Genomic DNA, 23330 nt, shown 5'->3' with positions numbered 1-23330 from the left:
TGTGTGTGTGTGTGTGTGTCATGCCACCTGAAGTCATCTCAGTGACGTACTTACAAATCTCTCCCATCAGTAATATTAATATTTGTCTCTCTCCAAGTACTTCGGTTTCCCCTGCCAATCTTCATTCCACTATTTGCTCCACAATCACCCTCACCTATCATCTGGTGCTGGTACAATAGGCCAGAAGTGGCCGCAGTACAAGGGACTTAGTCCCACCCCACTAGCAATAAAAAAAGACCAACACTGCAGCCTCTCGAATTATACTGTTTTATTGATTTCATCATACTAACTTTTTTTCCTACTTGTCTCAGATACTTGGCCGCCTCTCTGGTCTAGTGGTCAGAGTTCCTGGCTACAGATCCAGAGGTCCCGGGTTCGATTTCCGGCGCTACAAATTTTCTGAGAAGTAGTGGGTCTGGAATGGCGTCCACTCAGCCTCGTGAGGATAATTGAGGAGCTATTTCAAGGAAATAGCGGCTCCGCAAAAGCGTTCTATCCCACAAAAGTTGGCACTAACTTCGCCGACAAGCGGCGGTCGCTCGGTCGGTCTAGCTCTTTTGCGGACTACAGCCCACGGAGTTTTTTTTCTCTCAGGTACTCAAATTGTAGTGGAAGGAAAGCAGGCTATTAATTAAACCCAGAACCTCTGGTTTAGTAAAGAGGCAATATAGGCCTGTATGCCTGGAAAGCTCGCCCGCTCGAAGACTAAATGTTAGTTGATGTTTCGTTGTGTGGCAGTATACAGTGTATGTCAGTTAATAGTTGAAATACAAATAAGACACCGAGCAGTTTAGTGTAGAGTTAACGCTGTAGGTGCTCTGTTCGAATCTCAGCCGGGAAACTTTTCGTGACAGGTGTGGTGTTTATCTCAGTCCCTCCAGGCCAGCGACGGGATGAGAGTTCATTAGGTCATGATTGCTCCCTTCCGTATACTTTCCAACTCGTGTGTACCATTGTCCGGTACTAAATGAGTCGTTAGATAATCTCCGAAGAAAGTACGAAGCGGTTGTACAAGAGTTCCCCCCCCCCCTTAAGCGCTGAAGTACTAACGGTGTGTTCGCTCGGTTAATCTTGCGCAAGCGCTAAGAGAGTCAGCAAGGCCGGTCATAGCGGCCGTTCCTTCTAAGGCATGCATTGTTGTTCACTTCTGTTGTCGCTATTTCGAATCTCACTCGGGATCATTGACGTATGTGTCATGTTGTCCGCTGTAGGGAGTGGCCTTGCGACGGACCGATCCACAGACCAAAGGGCCCTGCCGTAGTTCCCGAAAGCCGGATTACAGGAGATCGTTGACCGCTCTGGTCTGTCGTGCTTTATACCCTTCTACATGTTACGCATGTTTGTTATGCTTACTGACCATCAGTATACGCCGTGAGTAGATCGAACAGTAATTTCATTTTACCGTGTAGTAACGGCCACCGACTTTACGAAGAGGGGTAACTAGTTTAACATAATTTGCGGCCCGGTGAAGGGGGTGGGCACTGTACATTTGCGGTACTGTGATGCTGTGCGCATCTGCTTATGCGCAGGCCTGAACTGTTTACTCTGGACATCGTTCATCGTCTCGGTTTAGTTGTTGGGTTCTGCACATTTACCGTAAGAAAGTACAGCCCCTTAAATTGTATTTGATTTTTGTTTACTTTGATCCTGCCACAGAATTGTGTTCATCGGGAGCACCTTCGATGCCGGCGACTAGTTTAGTCTTATGTCGTTTCGATTTATACGTTCTGTACTATGGCGTATACGACAAACATTCCTCAGTTTCAGAGCAACTGCGAGTGTTGAAACGTCGTTGGCCTGGTGATCTCTTTCCTCGAAATCTCCCGCCTTGCATGAATCTCCTGATGGTAGGCCGACGCTTAGTAGGCCCTGGTGTGGCGTTGCTTCATATTGGCTAAGTGACAGGTTTTGTGAAGGGCTGCCTGGTAGGTAGTAGTGCTGATACTACAGACAGTATTNAAAATTTTAAAAGATTTTAAAAACATCATAACTAAAGATTTTTAGAGTGCTACTACAAGAATATCGGGTTTGACGTGTGAAACATAATCTACATACCAGACACATATCAACGATGTAGATGTTGATAATACGAAGAATGTAACATTGTGTTTTTAAATGTTAAGTTTTAGACTGGGTTCAGTGTGGCAGAAACGTTAAGAGTATACACCTGATGATGGCCGATAGAGGCCGAAACATGTAGTGTAGAAAGAACAAGATCAAAGACATATAAATATATATTGTTTGCACTTAGGACGGAGTTTGTATCATTTAACTACAGACAGTGTTTTGATTACTAGCAGAACGTCATCTGTCCTGTACCCATTGACAAGTAAATACAAGCTTCAGTAATCATAACCGTGTTGAAACAAGTCTGTTTGTTGTCTAAGTAGTTGAAACCCCATAAACGTAAACAGTAATAAATGTTTCTGGGACATTGCTCTATACTCCAAACCTACCTTTGACTCAAGGCTATGGATTTACTTATATTTAATTTCATTATTCGTTCATTAACTACTCAGTCACATACGTAGCTGAGCCGTTCTTGAGAGCGGCCAATTGTGCAGCTACTCAAGAATTTCCCAGCATTTTATGGAACCCGAAGGTTCATTAACCGTGTTCAAAAGAGCCCTCCACTGGTCCATATCCTGAGCCAGAGCTATCCAATCCATAACATCCCATCCTATCTCTCTAAGATCAATTTTAATATTGTTCACCCACTTACGCCTTGGTCTTCCTAGTGGCCTCTTTTTTTCTGGCTTTCCCACCAATATCCTCTATGCATTCCTCTTCTCCCAGTTCGTGCTACATACCCTGCCCATTTCATCGTCCTAGACTCGATCATTCTAATTATACTTGTTATGAAGCTCCTCAGCACCCTGTTCTCGAACACCTCAGTCTATGTTCCTCCCTTAATGTCAGAGACCCAAGTTTCACACCCATACAGAACCAGTTTATTAGCTACACTTTCACGAACTCGGGTTGTATAGTGTCGAATTGTTGCGTGCTGTGAACTGGAAAGGTATTGAAGAAACGAGGTTACATAATTTGATGCACCATCCCGACGTTTGCCTGGATAGGCTGGGGAAGACCAGGAAGAACTTCAGTTGGGATAGTCTGTGTTCCTGCCGAGATTCGAATCGGGCTCCTCCCGAATACGAACCAAGTTAGGTTGCCATTTGAGCCGACTTGCATAGCAGGTATATGGAATAGTTTGGTGTTTATATGAAGTATTTTGTTTTTGCAAAATTTTGTTATTAAACGTTGACCGGTTGCAAAGGCTGTTTCTGGCATCTGCTAGCCGGTCTTGACTCGGCTGTGAGACCCCTAAAATAACCCATTGAAGCGTTAACGTCGTAACTGAAAGGACTGTGTGTGCACTCAAGCAAGTTTGCTGCCGTATAAAAGGTAAAAGCTGAAGTCCCTATGCCTAATTCATTAAGAACAACGCCATGACGGCGTTTGGGGGAGTGGAGGTGTAGCTCCACCATTCTTGACCTCGGTACTGTATGGAGGTGAGTGGCCAGCTTCAGGCCTCGGCCGCTTTACCTCCGAGGAGAGAGTCCCTCTTTACCCATTTGATAAGGGGCTGGGTGGTCCCCAGCGCCGCTCTCTTGCACCTGCTGGGAATCGGCCTCGGCCGTTCAGCCCATAACTCATCGCAGTGCCGACTGAGCTATTCTTGCTCTTGAGATACTCTATTGTGCAACCTAGTAGCATGTATTGCAATTGACTGACGTGTCCAAGGCGTGGATCTTGCTGAAACTAATGAATTCATCTGAACAGTGCTGTCGTCTGAGATGTGACGTGGTGTAGTCTGGTACACTTCACCGGCTTTTCGGGACAACTTACTGCCTCCATCTTCAGGGTAGGATAATAAGCCCAACAAGGAAACATCAAGCACGTTGCTGGCTTGACGCACTCTTCGATCCTGAAAATGGAGGGAGTACGTTGCCAGACTATACGGCGTCAGATCTCATGCGCTATTACCGGTGGTAGTTACCATGACGAGAACCTCACTGTCACGCATATGCTTCTAATTCGTTTACCGAATAGGCCATATATGTGAAGTTTCCGAAAAGTTATCAGCGACTAGAAGTGAACTTTACAAACTTCACCATTTCTTAGGACGCGTCATTTTATAGAAAGTGAAACATGTTATTCTAAGACCCCGCCGTCCAGAACCTTCTTGTTTGTAACTTTTTAGTATCTGCTGTCGATGTGTAGGGAGGTAATGGGTATACTACTGAAAGCAGACAGAATAAACTTCCTGCGTCAGCTTTCTCCCCGGCATTTTCACCCCCTTCCAGTGGGGTTAACTGCCTCGCACCCTCCTCAATATTTACCCATTCCGGAAGCCACATGGTATAATTACTCAGTTCCAGCTACGGCACAGGACTCCCGAAATACTTCAGAACTGCCTGAGACTCTAAATGCAGATTCTTATTTAAGATTTCTGAAATATTATAATCTGCTACAGTGAGGAGAACACCATAGGCTTGTGGAGTGAACGAGGTAGCAGCAACAGCGGGCTTGCTCATTGAAACAACAGGCCACCGAAACAAAAACAGGGACGGTCTGGACAAGTGGACGACGCCCTAGAGAGGCGTAGGAAGTGTACAAAATTTAAGAAGATAATTAAAATTTTAAAAATTTAATTTTAAATTTTAGGTAATTGCAGTAGAGAGCGAGTCACAGTGTATGGTGGACTGACCAATGTTAGCTGGATCGTAACCGCAACATTAATATAGAACAGTGCAGTTACACGTGAAATGTTGGCGAATTGAAGTACCTGATGATGGCCGGGCCGGTTGGGGCCGAGACATGTTGTAATAAGTGAAATTTCTAAGGAATAATGTGGTTACATTATTTTCGGAACTGTAATATAAATATTCTATGTGCATGTTATAGAAAAACGGCATGATTCGAAGCTGTGCTGGTGGCGTGGCTGTTTTGTGAGCTTTTCTCATCCTGACTTCATCCAGTTTTGCAAGTAACGTCCCAGAATAGGTCGCCTTCAGTGTGCCTTACATAATGATTTATCGTATTAGAAGATAACCTCAACGGTTGATACTACGTCAGTAAACAAACCAACCGTATCCTCATTTCCTCCCCTGATTCCTCTTTCTCAGAGCTTTGTTTATTTTCTGTGCAGAATGGCTCGCGACCACCGAAGTCAACGGTTTTTTTTATTGCTAGTTGGGTGGGACTAAGTCCCTTGTACTGCGGCCACTTCTGGCCTATTGTACCAGCCCCAGGTGATAGGTGAGGGTGATTGTGGATCAATTGGTGGAATGAAGATTGGCAGGGGAAACCGAAGTACTTGGAGAAAACCTGCCCCAGCGCTACTTTGTCCACCACAAATCCCACTTGACACCCGGGCCGTCGCGGTGGGAAGCCAACGACTAACCGGTTGAGCTATGGCGCGGCCAAAACCAACGGTTACTTCACAGTAACTTCATTAGTAAAATCGTTAATATAAATTTTCACGTTTGACTTGACCCTTTCATCAGTAGCTGAATAACGCAGGAATACAACTGTGTTACAGATTATAAACATTTTTTAAACTGCGTTAGGAGTCAGCAAACGATTAGCATTTTTTATAAGTGGAAATTAAAATGATAAATATTCCATTCATTTTAGTAATTTTCAATTTAAGTCATGTATGGTAAGTTAGAAAACTTCAGAGCAGATAATTTTTTTGGTAGTAGATGAGCAGTTTTAACATGAAAACGCTTACAGTTCAACTCGCAGTTTTCGTCACGTATTACTTTTTTCAAATGCTTTGGTTCTTCGGTGATAAAACGTTCCACGTTTGCCTGTCGTGGACATTTACGATCGGGTTCTTTTGTTGGATTAACAGTTGATGTTGGCACTATTGATAATATGTATTGACTTTTTGTATATTGATTGAAAGTGTTTACAGTGTAGTCTGTCCAAGAAACAAAACTGCGTATCAGCCCAACATGATTTCAATTGCAGTCCAGTAACGAAGGCTCGCTTTCACTGACCTATTTTTTTATTGCTAATGGGGTGGGACTAAGTCCCTTGTACTGCGGCCACTTTTGGCCTATTGTACCAGCCCCAGATGATAGGTGAGGGTGATTGTGGAGCAATTGGTGGAATGAAGATTGGCAGGGGAAACCGAAGTACTCGGACAAACGTGCCCCAACGCCACTTTGTTCACCACAAATCCCACTTGACCAGACCCGAGATCGAACCCGGGCCGCCGCGATGGGAAGCCAGCGACTAACCGCTTGAGCTATGGCGCGGCCCGAAAACAGTTCATGACTTAGACCGCGCGGTCACTGTGATCTTCACTGACCTAACTAAACTAAGTAAAATACTTTGTGGTGCTTGCGTCCTTCGTGTTCTGTATATCTGAAAATCAGTCTCCGAAGTATGTCAACTTTATCCGTTTCTACACTAGTCGTGGTCGAGTGACGCAGGGCCTTGAGAGTCTCTTCGATTCACAAAGCCTTTTCTTGATTACTGTTCTTCCGTCATCCGCATGCAGTGATGGTGTCCATGACTTACATCGTAGCAAGTATTTATAACACAACCACTTCATGGTATCTAATAATAATAATAACAGTAACAACAAGTGAGCAAGGATAGCGCAGTTGGTATAGGTACGGGCTTGACGACCGAGGAGTCGGAGTTCGAGATCCTGTAGGGTCAAGAATTTCCTCTTCTCCACGTCTATATCGGCTCTGGGGTCCACCCAGCCTCCTATCCAATGGGTACCGTGGCTGAAGCGGCAAGGGCGTGAAGGTGACTACTCACGTCGAACTTAGTGACCAGGTCTAGAAACGTAGAGGTATACATTCACTCCCCCATACGCTTTTGTGGCGTAGTGCTTGATTATGAACGCCGCGATACGACAATAACAACAACAACAACAACAACAACAACAGCGCCGCCGTCATAGTTGTCGTCAGTTCCTTTGCAAAGCGACCTGAGCAGTTTGTACAGCGGCGTCAAGTAGCCTGTGTGCCTGAAGAAGAACTTCCGATACAAAGGGCAATGTAGTCAGTATTTCTGTACTGTTCTCGGGACCTATGCTACCGCCTGTTGTACGGCAGATTGAGGAAAGCCTGGCGCTGGCTTCCATTGTCACATGCTTGGAGTTATTGGGATGTTTTGGAAAGAAAAACGTTTCTAATAGAAATTTAAAACTTCGGCAAAGTACGTTTGTGAGTATAAGGTAGCTTTACAGCTTCGAAGGCATGGACATATTCAGTGCTGTTGTCTTCATTTACATCGGAGTCTATTACTAACTCAAGTTTCAGTGGATAGACGCATATAAGCTCAGTTACTGAGGAACAGAGCCCTTCTTGAGATCTGGTAGTGCATTAGAGAGTGAAGTAATTGCCCGACTTTTAATAAATTGCCATATGCCCAAGGGTCCACCTTTAGGTCGTGTCTTTTTCTTTCCTCTGGCTCCCACGTTGGAGCATAGGGCTGATTTATCAGTTTCATGATCATTTTACAGACGGTAGGACTCCTTGAACGGGTGATCAGCTCGTCGCAAAGGTCTCTGAGTGGACCCCGTTCCAAACCCGCTACTTCTCAGAAAATCTGGTAGCGCCTGGAATCGAACCTGGGACCTCTGGATCTGTACCCAGGAACTGTGACCACTAGACCACAGAGGCGATATATATAATTTCATGCTTCAAAGGCTGAAAATAGTTTAGATGTGGGGTCCGCAGGCGATAACACGTCTGCATGAGCCAGGGATCCTTTGTTCTCGTTTAATATAGGCAGCTAGCAGACCGGTCTGCAAGCAAGCCCTCTCGCGCAGGATGAGAACGTGTTGTGGTGAATGTGTGATGCTTTGGATCAATAGCAGGCACCCGCCTGTCAATCATGCGCTTTCTAGGGAAGCATAAATCCAGATATTTGAATAGCAGTTATCCGAGACTCATTGACCTTTGTCTGTTATTGGATAACTAGCCTAGAGCCTGCAGTGACACCTACATTTGTCCTCGCTTGCTACATTGAGCTTAAGACATAACAAGGTTGTAGTAAATTGCAGACTTAAGTATAATTATGTCCAATGATGTGAGGCAGCGAAGAGGTGGAGGAATGCTGGAAATCTTTGGTAGTTAACAGGGCATTCAGTGAGTTAAGAGTGTGGTAAGACGAGATAGCGGAGGCGGAGGATTGTAAGGCCTACAGACTGAAACAGCTGGGGATTCTAGCTTCAGTCTTTCAAAGGACGTGTCGCAGGCTGATGGAAGGGGGTTAATTACATTGGTTAGGGCTAACTGCTGGTCTAAAAACAAAAAGTTTGGGGAAAAATTACTGGCATGATTTTATCTCACTACGTACTGCTTATTTGATGAGACATGGAGCATATATAAAACACCGTATCCAACGCCTTTATTGACAAGTGTATATTCGTTGCAGCGTGAACGTGTTTGCCGAGCCATTGCCTAACAAGGGCCGTCTTTTCTGGCTTCATTGTTCCAGATTTTTAGGAGTCGTGTCACATTACTCTCTCCTTAAGGTTGCTCGTCCCGAGTATCCTACAGGCTTACCGTTCTCCATCCGATCCCTCCTTACAGCTGCTCGTCTCGACCAGGCGATCAGAAAAGTACTTAGAAAGGACACACAAACAACAAGGTGATCCCATATGCCTAATTTTTATTTTTCAAAATAAGGGAAGTAGGTTAAAAACTAGTTACTGTTATGTGGACATAAGATCGGCTGGGAGTTGATTCTGTGTACCGAAATGGCCATCGAAGCTATGCAGTGCTGAGCGCAAAATTACGTTCATTCGATACTTCCTATGTTTTCCTAGTGGATCAACTTCCATACTAGCTATCTAATCGATCTCTAGTTGATTTTCTTTCTTATTTCTATGTCCCTGCCCGATAGATATCATCGTCATATATCAGCAGCTGATGTGGCCCACTCGATTTCAGTCCATCCTAATTTTCTTGGTACGGTAAAGTTGTCCCTGTGCTTAACTAATTAAGCCCTATGCCATGAAGACATATGGGTGAATGGATATATAGATCCACGTTTTCTTGTCCTCGGCACTAGTTGGAAGTAAGTGGCCAGCTTCACGCCCGGCCGCTTTAACCCGGGGTGAAGAGCCCCCGGTGCACATTGGATAGGAGGCTGGGTGAGCCCCAGAGGCGGCCTGGACGACATGAAGAAATGGAAATTCTTGCCCCCACCGGGACTCGAACTCTGACCCCTCGGTCGTGTAGCCCGTAGCCAGTCGCTATACCGACTACTCTATCCCGGCTCCTAATTGTCTTGGACCTTAGTGAGAATGAAGTATAAAACAATGTCGATAAAGCATATTCTTGTTTCAAGTCAGTCCGAACAACGAGCGTATTAAGGTTCGGCCACACAGAGCGCTACGTACGCATGTTCGCTCATTCATTCATCAGTAATCTGTCAAGACGACAGGTCCACAGTCTCTTCCAAAACAGTTCCTCCGCTTAATGCGATCTAGAGCTTTCTCCCTCAAATGACAGCATCCTCTTCTGTCCCCAAGGTCATCAAGCATCTTCTAACGTCTTCTTCCTCGTCTTCTGGTCACTTCTATCAGCCCCTCTATCTTTCCTTCAGTAACTTCTTTTAGAAGGCAGTTACCGCGTAAGATATGACCAATCCAATTAGCCTTCCGTTTTCGTATTTCGTGTAGGATATTCCTCTGCTCACTGACTCTAATTAACACTTCTTCATTTCTCACATAATCGGTCCAACTGATCTTCTCCATCCTTCTCCAACACCACATTTCGAAGATGTTCGCTAAGAGAAAAATATCTCCCTTTATTCTTCCGTACGCTACGTACGCTATGTTCCCTATGTTAGCTGCGTCGCAGAGTGTACACAGCGTACGTAGCGAACATGGCATAGCGCTCTGTGTGGCCGAACCTTTAGACAATTGCTTGCCTGTGCGGACTTTGGTACGGGTTTCATTCAGACACATCTGAATTATCCTGACTTGTTTCACGGATGTGCGGTACTCAAGTGGAATGACGCGTGTCTGAGCCAGAGGCTTTCTCGAAGTGTAAGTAGCTGATATGCTGTTTAATTGTGCTCCCGTTCTTTCCGCGGCACGCTAAGTACGGGAATTGCTTTCCGCCCTTCATGTCAGAATGTTTAGTTCTCCAGTATGTCTAGAAATGCAAAGGTTAAAATATATAAGGAAATTGTCGTTAAAATGGGCATGATACCTTGAGTTGCCAACTTCACGGAAGAAAAGTCCCGTTTGTTCAGTGAGATCTCCGCTATGGAGCTTTTAGTTTCCGTCTTGTGTTAAAAACAGCATTACCAACTTTCAATTGATGACGTAACGACCTACTTCACTACCTGATGATGATGATGCGCCAACGAAGATATTAGTTGTAATGTGCATCTTGTTTCGTGTTAGAGCGAACGTGACGGCAGAAATATAATATGGATGTTTGAGAACAGAATACAGTTAACTTATTAACTTGATAAGGTGTCGTTAAATAAGTCAGTATATAATCGAGTGAAGTCCCTAGTATAAGTAGACACTGAATTCTGGCGGCCGTAGTTCACTCGATACAGCGAATGACTACGGGTTGTCCTGTCGAGGGGTCGGAGTTCGAGTCGCGGTAGGGTCAAGAATTTTATCTTCTCCGCGTCGTCCAGACCGGCTCTGGCGTTCACTCAGCCTCCTATCCAATGGGTACCGATGGCTCTTTCCACGGGGGCTAAAGCGGCCGGGTCAGTGAAGCTGACCGCAGACCTCCAACTGGTGCCGAAGTCAAAGATGTGGGGCTGCATTACCAAGTGGCTCAGTCTCACCCTACTGCTACTACTACTACTACTACTACTACTACTACTACTACTACTAATAATAATAATAATAATAATAATGATGAAAAATATTACGTGCAGTGCTATATGGAACGTCTTTAACATGGAAGCTCTTTAAATTTAGTTGAGTATTTTACTCGATGCAGAAACTTGTTTCATAGCTCTGTGTGACAGAATTCGAGAAGGCTGCAAGTTGAATTGAGTTGAACCGGAAGCGATGAAGGGAAGCTGATTGTGCTGTTGGAAGGAGTTCTCCTTCACAAACTTGCCGCACAAGGAGAATGGAAGGAAATGGGAAGGAGATTGGTTGAGAAGTCGCGGCAGGTGTACATGCAGTGTCGATTTCCTGATATGACACCACGGCGCCTTGTAAAATATGAGACGTCACAACACCGCTCTTCAGCAACCGCCACAAATCAAGAGTTTTTTGTCCGTTTTGTTTTTAAATCTCGTGAGGATAACTGAGGAGCTATTTCAAGGAAATAACGGCTCCGGTCTAGAAAACCGAACTTAACGGCCATGGGGATCCGTTGCGCTGACCAAGCGACACCCTCTGTCCGCTAAAGTTGGCACTTCGCTGACAAGCGGCGGTCACTCGATCGGTGTAGTTCGCTTGCGGACTAAGACGATGGAGTTTGTTGTTTTGTCTGTTTTGTGGGATGGCACTGCTGCCAGATATGAGCCTGGCCGTTTCCTCAGACTTGTTCACAGGTACAGTAAGACTCCTTAGATAAATCTGTGGACATACTTCAACACCCGCTGTACGCAGAACTGTACGTGTATTTAAGAACGTGGAATCAGACAGTCGGCGAACCGGTCTACAGTCCGTGGCACGCGTTGGCACGCGCTTTTTGCGCGAAGTACATAAACTGAACTCATAATGTGAAAGTCGTGTATGTTTATCGGCATTTTCCATCTCCAGAATTAGTCGACGAATTTCCATGAAGCGCGATAAAGTTGCGGAGATAATTTAATTTTGGTGCTCCTCGGTCACCGGATTTATATGGATAATACACATCATACAAGCAAAATACGGAGAGCTCTGTAAGTTGTACATTTATTTGAAATATTTTTGATATGCTAAACATTTAATTAAATATAAGGGCACCGTTGTTCTGACCAGTCTGCTTTTACCGGTTCTCATGGTCTCTTCGCTTGCGGATTTCTTATATTTTTCCTTCTACCCTGAAGATGAAGGCGATACGTTCCTCCGAAACGTCGGTTAACACCACATATACACGGTGCCAAATCCCAGAAGACTGCTTTCTCCACTAAAGTCATATTTTCATAGACTCATTTGACGCCACGCCGTGTCAGTGAGCTGTATACGAGTGTACTCACATCTGGCGAAGTTAGTCCATATTTGTCAAGTTCTGTATATATGTGTTTTAGAATTAGTCATATTTGAACTCTGCCTGTTAGTGCATTTTTCTTGTTACGTGAGAGTTAATAATATGCAGATTGTAACAGAAGCACGGGCTAAGTACCATTAGGCCTCTGCACGCACGTACCAACCCCATTCTATTCTCTGTACTGCGCAATCGCCGGTTGTCTCACACTTCCTGAATGCGTTGTTTTGTATCATCGGGTTTTCTAGAACGGTGTTCATATAAGACGGCTTCTAAGTGCTCCCTTTTGGATGTAGGGGGTCAACTGGATGGCTCAATGTCCCTGGTAGCATGCCCCCAAGGCACGTGTGACCCCAGCAAAATATTGCGGATACCCCATCTTATCTTGGTGCAGACGCCATGTCGTTAATGTAAGGGTCCTCATTTCCCTTGAATATTTCAGTGTACACTTATTTCTCTCTATTGAACTCCGTTCCTGAATTTCACATTGGCCCATTTGGGGTTGTGAGTCTCCTCTCACGCGCCTTGTGATTTGCTCAGTAGCGGCTGTTAGTCCGGGTTCATCATTCTACTTAGACAATAATGTGCTTCGTCACTGGAGAAAATACCGGGAAAAGCAAGAAGGTGTAACAGCTGCTGTTCTACAATCAGATGCAGGACCGGTACTTTTCCATCTGTTGTAATCACACCCAGCTTTGAAAGGATGTCGAAACACGTGAAGCAAACACTGAACGTGATTCCAGCTTATATAATTTTCTTCGCTCTCCTCAGTTGTCGTTGAAACTTTTACATTTTGGTTACGTTTAGTACTTTGTCGCCTACGACTACTTACTGCTTTATTTTCCACATTTTCAGTTTCACGAAAACGTTTTCTTAGAATGGATTTTTCAGTGAAATTCTACGCAGGCGCTCATCTGCTCAAATCCTTGTGTGTATGTAAGATCAGTTCAGTTCTTTTTTTCTGTAGGCCTTCCATATAGTCCATTTTCATAAAACTTCGAAAAGACATACAGTTGAATGTTATATATGGTCTTATATTTCGTTATGCCTTTTATATGCGTATATGCAGACGTATACTGTTTGTTACTGTTATTACTGCAGACTTTAATATAAGCTTTGGTACGAAAACTTACTAATTTTACAGCTGAAGTTTAAAATTTGGACACATTGTACATGCAAACTGCAAGTCAGCACACGAGTGTGATGCAGTCGACAGTATTCCCTCAGTATGAAGTCGGTATCCATCTTTTGCATTTACATCACATCTTGAATCTGTTTCAGCCTGTCTGCTGTATGTGTACTGGACACAGTCCATTTGCCTTCCCATACCTGCTGCTGCTTGAAGGCCCTAAATATTTACCGGTCGTAGATGCTTTGACTGTATTTACTTGTGCTCTTTTTAACAGATTAATATACCATTCCATATTTCATGTATGGTATTATGTATTTCATAAACATGTCCGCCTTGTACTCCGAATTAGTCCTTTGTCGTGAAAACGCTGGAAATCTAAATTCAAGTAGACGAGGACCGTCAGGGGCTACCAGCAAGATTTTACCAATAATGCAATACAGTTATCACGTATTTTCTCTGAGGATCCTCTTTCCTTGATGCTTTCTTCTGCTAAACATGAGTGTGTAGCGAAGAACCATAATACAAGATTTATTTTGTTTTTGTTGTTAATGTAACTTTAGTTTCTCCATTGTGCTAACCCGAAAATTGCCATTGCTAAACAGGGATTTAATAGAATGATAACTATTGTGATACGTAGGTCTGCTATTTTGAGCAAATGTTGTGTCTAGTTATACTTAAAACTGCCCTGTCCAGAGCCTGCAAGATTGCATTTATGGACGAATTTCCAAACGACGATATACCAGTAAGTAATCAAGTTGTCCACCGAATTCAGGTAATTTTGTGTGTCATCTCCCCAGAAAGTCTGAACAACTCCTATAACACTGACGGTTGTGTTTGTGAAAGTAATGCGAGTAAAATGTATTTCGTCTTATTGTTGTCAGTCTGTATAATAATAATAATAATAATAATAATAATATTATTATTATTATTATTATTATTTAAACTGCAAATTGGTTTCTACCCGGTGGCAGTGACACTACAATAAGATACAGCACACAAATACACACATCACACAAAATAACACACCACACTCAAACAAAACATACGCAAACAACAAAGGACACACTAGCACACAGTGAATACAATGAAAATACACTTACAACTTTAAAATATGCAATTACAACTACAATCTACATGTTTATGGTTTATGTAAGTAATGACATCGGCAGTTCAGACTAGCATCACAGAGCAGGATGAGCAGTGAATATTTAACTGGGGCAGACGTGGGAAGACTGTGACCTGGCCCAGTTGAGGGCGCTATCCTGGTATTTCCCTGTATGGATAGAGGAAAACCATGAACAGCTTGTGTGAGGCAGAGATTTGAACCCGAGACCTGCCGAATACTGCTGTTGTATACTCGATAGACGTTCTGTCTGTAGAGTTTGTAGCACTAGTGAATGTCCACGGTTCTGTTTCCGTCATAGAGTGCTGCTGGAAGCCCGTTTTTCTCAACGTGACTTGTGTCATTCTTGCATTTCATATATGAATATGCCCCCCCCCCCCACTTCAGAACCATTATTCTTCCATTGTCGTGCCCAAATATCCCAAGGTGTTTTAGCGCCAGATGTTGCGCGATTATAAAGCTAATTTTACCTGTAGTTTTATGTGGGATTAGTATTTGGTCTATTGGTGTAAAGGAAGAAAGAAACGGAGACTGTTCGAGAACGAAGTTCTAAGGAGAATAAGTTACTGTGTAAGGTCATGAGAGAATGGGACTGAAAGAAGGCTCACGTGTTACTCCTTTCCGAATACAGTGGAACCTCGCTTAACGAGCCCCCCTCATAACGAGTAATTCGCCTAACGAGCAAGACGAATTGTAAAGAAATGACTCACTTAACGAGCGATGTTTCGCATAACGAGTAACGAGAGGGGAAGTCCCGGATTGTGCGCTTCCTACATCAGTCTGTGTTTAACATTCGTTCCGCTAGCGTCTTAGTGTCGCTTGTGATCACACATTTTTCCAAACTTGTGTTCAGACATATTATTTGTGATTTTTTTTGTGCAAAGTTTAATAACCCTTGCAAAAATGTCCCTGAAGAAGAAGCCGCAAAAAGACAGCCGTAAGAGAATAAAAATAACCGTAGAAATGAAACGTAAAATCACTGAAAAGCGAGAACGAGGTGTGAGCGTGGCTGATCTAGCACGCACATACAGTCCGTCTACATCAACGATTTGCACGATTAGGAGTTGCATTGTGTTTCACAGCAAGAAGTTGTGGAGGAGAGTTTGTCAGAGGAGGAGGAGGAGGTAACAGCAAAGTAACAATCTTTTGACGCAATAAGAGAAATGCTGAAAGCATGGGAAACTGTTGCATCGTACATTGAGAAGCATCACCCCAATAAGGCAGTGGCTATGCGCGCTATAAATTTAATGATAATGCTGTGTCGCATCTTCACCAAATTTTGAAGCGTCGGCAAAAACAAATGTCTCTAGACAGCTTTCTAGTAAAAAAGAATTAGATATGTATCATAAATAATAAACTAATTATTTCGATTTTTGTTTGTTTTCTGCAAATCGAATTCGCATTCCAGGTTGGTTCATTGTGCATAGAAGAAAAGATGAAGATGATTCACGCTCCTTAACAATGTATATATAATTTTCTTTGAATAAACGGTATATATAAAAGTTTGTATTTTTTTCGGCATGGAACGCATTCGTATTTTACATTAATTTATATGGGAAACACTGTTTCGCTTAACGAGTGTTTCGCATTACGAGTAAGATTCTGGAACGAATTATGCTCGTTAAGCGAGGTTTCACTGTACTGGTAGGTTGGTTAAACCAAGTACGGACATGCAGCATGCTTGGGGTGAACGTGTATACATGTACAATTATTGGTCGCGAAACGAAGCGGGAGACAGTTTAGGGGAACAGCTCTAAGAAGCTGAACATGGGCTGAAACATGGACACTTAGGGCAGTAGATCAGAAACATCTGGAAAGTTTCGAAATGTGGTGTTGGAGAAGGATGGAGAAGATCAGTTGGACCGATTATGTGAGAAATGAAGAAGTGTTAATTAGAGTCAGTGAGCAGAGGAATATCCTACACGAAATAAGAAAACGGAAGGCTAATTGGATTGGTCATGTTTTACGCAGAAACTGCCTTCTAAAAGAAGTTATCGAAGGAAAGATAGATGGGCGGATAGAAGTGACAAGAAGACGTAAGAAGATGCTGGATGACCTTGGGGACAGAAGAGGATACTGTCATTTGAAGGAGAAAGCTCTAGATCGCATTAAGTGGAGAAACTGTTTTGGAAGAGACTGTGGACCTGTCGCCTTGACAGATTACTGATGATGATGATGAGGTAGTGGCTGTATATCTACTGTGGGGCCCGCATGGATTTTCTCTCCTCTCGTTCTCTACATTAATTCTTCACTTAACGCTTACAGCTATGCTACAAGACAGAAGGTCGCGGGTTCGAATCCTGATGAGGTTGATTTTTGAAATTGACCTAATCCTTCACAGCCGCACTATGACCCTGAGGTCGACTCAGCCTCTAACAGAAATGAGTACCAGGAATTTTTGTAAAGGGCAAAGGTCGGCCGGAGCGTAAGACTGAGGACCTCACCGCCATCTGTGAGCCGATTGTCTAGAGAAAATGTGGGAGGCTCGGCGTCTCACAACTCTATGGGCGTCCACGGCCTGTTACAGGGATAGCTTTACTTTAACTCTTTTACCAGGAGTGAGGAACGTCGATTAGCAGGGAGACAGGAAGGAAATGAAAAGGAAAATGAAGGAAGAGAGGAAGCAAGGACCATCAAATTAGGGAAGGCAGAAGGGAAGACATATAGCGTGACTCGATGTGTGACTCGTGTGCACAGGAGGGCGTGTCAACCGAATCGGCGTCTTTGATCAAGTTGGCCAGTTTTCTGAATGCGTTCCGTCACTTTTACTGCCAACGCACGTGAATCCACTTAGCAAAGGAAGACAGAAAACTGAGGCCTCAGAAGGAAAACTCGAATGCTGAGGGCGTGAGTAGTGTTACTGAGAGCTGTGAAATGAGACAAGGGAAGGGACCAAATGGTCAGAATACACAACGAATTAGAGAGTTAGAACCTCAAGATTGGGAACAAATCACTTGGGAAACCCCGGCCGAAGTGTTCTGGATTCGTCTGGCTCAGGGGCCAGTGAAGTATTTTGCGACTACAGTAATAAATATGTACTGCGCTCCATAACAAACGCCCTATGGTATGTCTCGAACTTCACATTACACAATGATCTTCAAATCCCATTCGTCACAGAAGAAATCAAAAGATATTCTACCATATACCACAACCGACTAATGGGACACAAAAACAGTTGCGTAACTGAACTAAGCAACCCATTAAACATCAGACGAAGACTAAAACGACAATGGCCCTCAGACTTAAAAGAGCACCTTGTTGAAGATGGGTAGCCGTACTCAGCAACATAATGCAGAGTATACTACATAGGAGAATCATCACTGGATGATCACTCCGCACAAGTGACTTCTTACAACATATTTACTTATTGCTCCCTTGTAGAGTAGATTGTAAATTGCAAGAAATAATAAAAAAAAAGTAATAAATATTACGGGTTCCATAAACTGCGGGTGTTTTCTTAAAATGCCGAATGTCTCTTAGCTTCTTAAGGGACTATCACAAATGAAGTTAATTGGTCTTATATTCTGAAGTTTAAGAATTGAGCTGTGGCTTTGTTGAACATGTGCGGAGCATGTTCCGCGCATGGGAGAAATGAGAAATACACTTTTAGTTAGAAAACCTGAAGCCAAGAGACCATTTGGGACATCCTACTAGATGGAAGGATGATAAAATGTAAAAGTCCGTGGCCTGTAGCCCGCAAGCGAAATATACCGACCGAGCGACCGCCGCTTGTCGGCGAAGTTAGAGCCACCTTTTGCGGATAGAGGGGTGTCATGTGGTCAGCGCAACGGATCCCCACGGCCGTTAATTTCGGTTTTTTCTAGACCGGAGCCGCTATTTCCTTGAAATAGCTCATCAATTATCATCACGAGGCTGAGTTGACCCCGTTCCAGACCCACTACTTCTCATAAAATATCTGGTAGCGCCGGAAATCGAACCCGGACCTCTGGATATGTGGCCAAGAACTTTGACTACTAGACCGCAGAGGCGGTCATTATTAAAATGTATCTAAATGAAATCCGGTGGCTGGGTGTGGGCTCAAGTCTTCTGAATCAGAATAGAACCCGGTGTAGGGTTCCATAAATGCCCCAGAATTTGACTTCTCGGACGTCTCTTAGTTTCTCCATGACTTGGTGGAGTTCGTTCGGTCTGTCGGGTCGTAGCGCCACATTTCGAGGCGTTGTATTGGTGAAAGTACGGAAGTTTTGCGTCTCCGTACAGAGCATGCACGAGCGAAGTGGCGTATGACCTCACGCAGTAAGGATATAGGACTTTGACTCTTGAGAAGCGGAGCAACGGCCTTCATGGCCGATGTCATCCGCTGCATAAGTCTGACAACATGCGTGCGTGGCCTACTTTCTATTGCTTTACATTGGATTTGCATTTAAAAGCTGAGTATAGAGTTAGCATTTGCGCTGTATAATGAGAGTCAGCGGTGCTTGCTAATGGTCTGTAGTCCCCTAATCACACAGCAAACGTGTGTCCGGGCCTGCATAGACTCAGGCAACCGACGCAACTATCAAGTGCATGAAGAATCCCTCTGTCACTCAGAGCGGTAACTGAAGAACTGGACTTTGTTACGGGCCCGTTATGTTTATTGGTAAGCAGACTTCTCCCGCCGCTTACTCATCGGCTTGGGACGGGAGCGACTTAGTCACAGAATCTACTCCGTCGATCGATCATTGATTACACAATATCGCTCACTATAATAAAACGCTTAGGCCCCCCATACACACACAGTTTGGGCTTCCGATCGACCTTACAGGGAAAACTGTGACAGTTCCCCCCCCCCTCCCTTTCCTCCCATACACGCGCAGATAAAGCGGCAGGCTTCATGCCACAATCACGGTCTTCCAGCCTATAATGTTGAGTCACACACGTCACGTGCTACGGTCCTGCAGGCAGAACTGACGGACTGACGGGTTTCCCCACAGGCCAACAGTCCAAACGATTGGCCGGCCGGCCACACCACACACATCAGTTTCGCCTTTCAGTCTTCAACTGTGCAGGACGAACTGGAGGCCAAACTGTGTGTATGGGGGCCCTTACGCTAGACGCCTGTGGCCTACAGTTGGGGGGGGGGAGGTGAATCACTTCATAACATCCATTCTTGATGTATATGTCATGCATATGTGCTGGTTTCTGACTTCGCTCGCTGGGATCGTGGGTTCGAATCCAACTGAAGTCATGGATGTTTGGTATGTGTCTGCGTTTAGGTAGTTGTCTTGCGACGGTCTGATCACTCGTCCGAGCAGTCGTGCCGTATGTGAAAAATGATTACGGAACTAAGAGTGTTGTTGTTTGTTATATTGGTTTCTACTCCAGAGAAAGAGATTTGTATACATAACAGAGGCGCTGTTTAGGAATGTCGTTTCTCTACTTTAACGAACGCGGAAGTTTTTTCAAGTAATTTTTCAGGCGGATCATGAAACGTTCGTGCTAGTTTAATCCATCATTTTGTTCTGTGCGTTCCCTTGCGAAGACCCGGCCTTACCACATAGTTTCCTATTGCAATTGATGGTAATTCAGACATTTTGAACCCGTGGGGTCACGACTCACGAGTTGGTGGTGGATGTCTTGCGTGGGTCGTAAAGTCAGTGCATTTAATTTAATTGTATAATTTATATAAAACTACTGTCTGAAGTACCACTTCTGTTTGGTGGAAAGCTGTACAGTTGTTTCAGATTTTTTCTTTCTTTCTTTTTAAGCATCGTTTTTGTCCGTGAAATAATCATATGACTTCGAAGTAGGACGCCTTGCGATATAGGCAACCATTTTTTCTCACTTGTGTGGTTGCCCATACATATAGCGAAGGTGTGCATGTTTCTGGATCTCCCCGCGCACACGCACGAACGTAGTCACGCACACAGAGCCGCGTGCAAAAATGACTGGAAAGATTAGTGCCAGGTCCCCAAGTAGGCTGCGTCCGAGTGGTTAAACTTGTGCTCCTTCGTTGTTGCATGGTTGTGCTTTCTGAGATTTCAATTTGAAGAACCTCTGGCAGTTTACATTGTTAATTACTTTGTGCATGTTCCATTAAGTCTGCTATCCTGTCCTTTATTCCATTTTAAGTTGATGTAAATGGGGCACTGGTTCCGTGGTCATTTTTCGTGGCAAAAGAGATTTGTAATCAAAAGGAACTGAGACGCAGAACTCTAATGTAAAACCCAATTAAAGAGAGATATTCTTAACTGAAAGCACGCTGTGTACTTCCTTTCTGTTTCATATTCCGGGGTCACGAGTGCGATATCGTCTCACGTCTGCAAAGTATGTTACTGAAATTTTTAGCATACTTTCCTCATTTTGGTAGAACAAAAATAGGCTTATATTTTCTCCATGCCGTGTCTGTGATTTCCCCCATCAAGTTTTGAATGCTTGAATCAATCTTGGTATGTATATCATGGCACCTGAGCCCATCTGAACGGCGTACTTCGTAAGACCCTCTCATCGGTCTGTATCTATATGTGTATCCCCCACTCGTTGCTAGGCAACGGCTCGGTAAAACGTTACCACTGCAACTAATACACAAGCAACAATATAATAATTGTTGGACTCGTTTTCTATGCGGCCCATGTCGTACCAAGGAAAGAATGCGATTAGTTCTTCCGAGAACTCCTTGTTTTATCAACCAAGCCATACTAATATCAATATAGTTGTATATATGTATTATGGGAGGGGGTGGGTTTCCCCATGCACTTAGTCCAGTAATTGGTCCATTGTGCGTCCCCCTTTTAATTTCTACTATCGCCATACCCTACCGGTAACGGTGCGTGCCATCATCCCCCGTAGAGCCAACGAGGTCGGCCCCCGGTACCTTGGTGCTTCCCCCATCCACCAGAGACATTGGAGACTACTTGGGCGGGAAAGGGCCTGTAATTTAGCTCAGAGGTCTCCTAAAGACATGAGGTTCTTTTACGTGCCGTAAATCTACGACACGGGACACTCGGCTTAAAGTCCCTCCCGGAGGACTTGTTCCCTGAATTTTTCCGCCCTTAAAAATTCCACGACCTCCGCCGGGTATTTGAACCCGCGTACCTTGAGTCATGAGGTGGGAACGTTACTCCTAGACTACGGAGGCCGCTATCAATGTAGTTAACTCCCTTATTCTGAATGTAGCAAAGTACTGGATGAGATGTGAAGCCCCGTCTTAAGGCCGAGGTTACGTTAACGTGCTGATGCATGAAGCCTAATCACACATTTCGGTGAACGGTGTTGGATAATTATGGAGCAGTGGTGTATGGGTGACGTGCTGGCAACGGAGAAAACATCCCTGAGTTTCTGGAACACGATGGTTCATTAGCGTGCCCGCAGTACCTCGCAGCCGGACCCCACCCTGAGCCAGATGGACCCAGTTGGCAATCTGCAGAAACAGGGATAACCTTCGTCTTGTCATCGAGTTCCTCTGCCCGCACTTGAGATGCGGTATGCAAGGCTTCGCGTGTTTCAAGTACAGACCCCGCAATTGTAGCTTAGTCATCACATATTGACTGGTGAGACAGAATTCACTGATTGACTGTTCGGCAGTCATTACATATTGACTGGTGAGACAGAATTCACTGATTGACTGTACGGCAGTCATCACATATTGACTGGTGAGACAGAATTCACTGATTGACTGTACGGCAGTCATCACATATTGACTGGTGAGACAGAATTCACTGATTGACTATACGGCAGTCATCACATATTGACTGGTGAGACAGAATTCACTGATTGACTGTACGGCACGCTAAGAGAAATTCGCTACAGTGATTTTCAACTCAGTGAGCTAAGTAACTAACTCACTGACTTCATGGAGCGGAACCCTTCTTTACACGCTCATAGTCGCAGACAACCACGAAATTGCTATATCACATTTATGGAACACATCGGTTCATTACTGTGTTCGGAATAGCTTGCCAGTGAACCCTACAGTGAACTAGATGGATCAGTCCGAACACTCACGTCATACTTTGGAACGTCGTTTTCAGTGTTATATTCCAGCTGTGCCGAGGAGTCCCAAGATCCCTCTATTTTAGATGTGTCGACTGAAGATATATGCATGTACTTTATATTTACATTCTCTCTCGTGCATGCTGCATACCGTGCCGTCTTATCGCCCGAGATTTTACGACCGTTATCAGAATAAGTAGTACAAATTATGGATCTGTTAATAATGAATTTTATTCAGCTTCCTGTTACTTTCCCTATCTTAGGGAATAGTTTATAAACGACTTGAAAGTACGCGAGAAATTTCAACCTAGTCGCAAAGGCCTTAGACGAAGTTGGTCGATTATAAAGTTAGATACTGAAGTTGTATTTTAGAATTATGTTGTTTTCCTTATATTGATGTGTGGTTATCCCAACTTCTACAGTTTTGGGGATGATATGCTTCAATAATTTATAGGCATGTCTTGAAACAGTCTACGGCTGCTTTTCATTCTTAAATTTCTGTATTGTAGCATTTTACCTGCTATGTTTGATGGAAGGAAAGGAAAGTCCTGTCACGTATTTCAGTGTGACTATAGACGAGGTTTGGATTGATAATTTGACTTATGGAGCACTTACAGTTCGTAACTACAAGTAACTATAGGACTGTCGAAAATTCACACCCTCTACAGTTCACTACAGCACGCACTGAGTCTTCTGAGTCAGCTGTGTCTTCACCGGTTGTCGCCTGTTAACGAGTTCCAACGCCGTAGCTTGCGGTTCCACGTCCTTACTGGCCGGCGACTGTTTCACAACTAACTGAACTGTATAATTGTCCTACTTATAACACCTCGGCACGGATATCACAGGAAACACCCTCAAAAGTTCTGTTGTTGCGTGTTAGGGGTGTGTTGCGGCCATTGCTTAACAACGGGTCTACATGTTACAGTACAGAAGAAAGAGTAAGAAATGACAGACGTAAGAAAGAAGATGGGATTGATTGTCGGATGGA

General features: G+C 44.1%; 1 protein-coding gene across 1 annotated transcript in view; it reads left to right on the top strand.

The window, feature by feature from the left end:
• Positions 1 to 23330, top strand: part of LOC111874516 (max-interacting protein 1-like) — a 92881-nt gene that overhangs the window by 503 nt on the left and 69048 nt on the right. The gene's annotated exons all lie outside the window — the stretch shown is intronic.

This window comes from Cryptotermes secundus, unplaced genomic scaffold (assembly GCF_002891405.2).
Source record: "Cryptotermes secundus unplaced genomic scaffold, Csec_1.0 scaffold629, whole genome shotgun sequence".
NCBI classification, from domain to species: domain Eukaryota; kingdom Metazoa; phylum Arthropoda; class Insecta; order Blattodea; family Kalotermitidae; genus Cryptotermes; species Cryptotermes secundus.
Note: the sequence above shows the minus strand (reverse complement) of the source record. Positions and strands in the feature narration are given on the sequence as shown.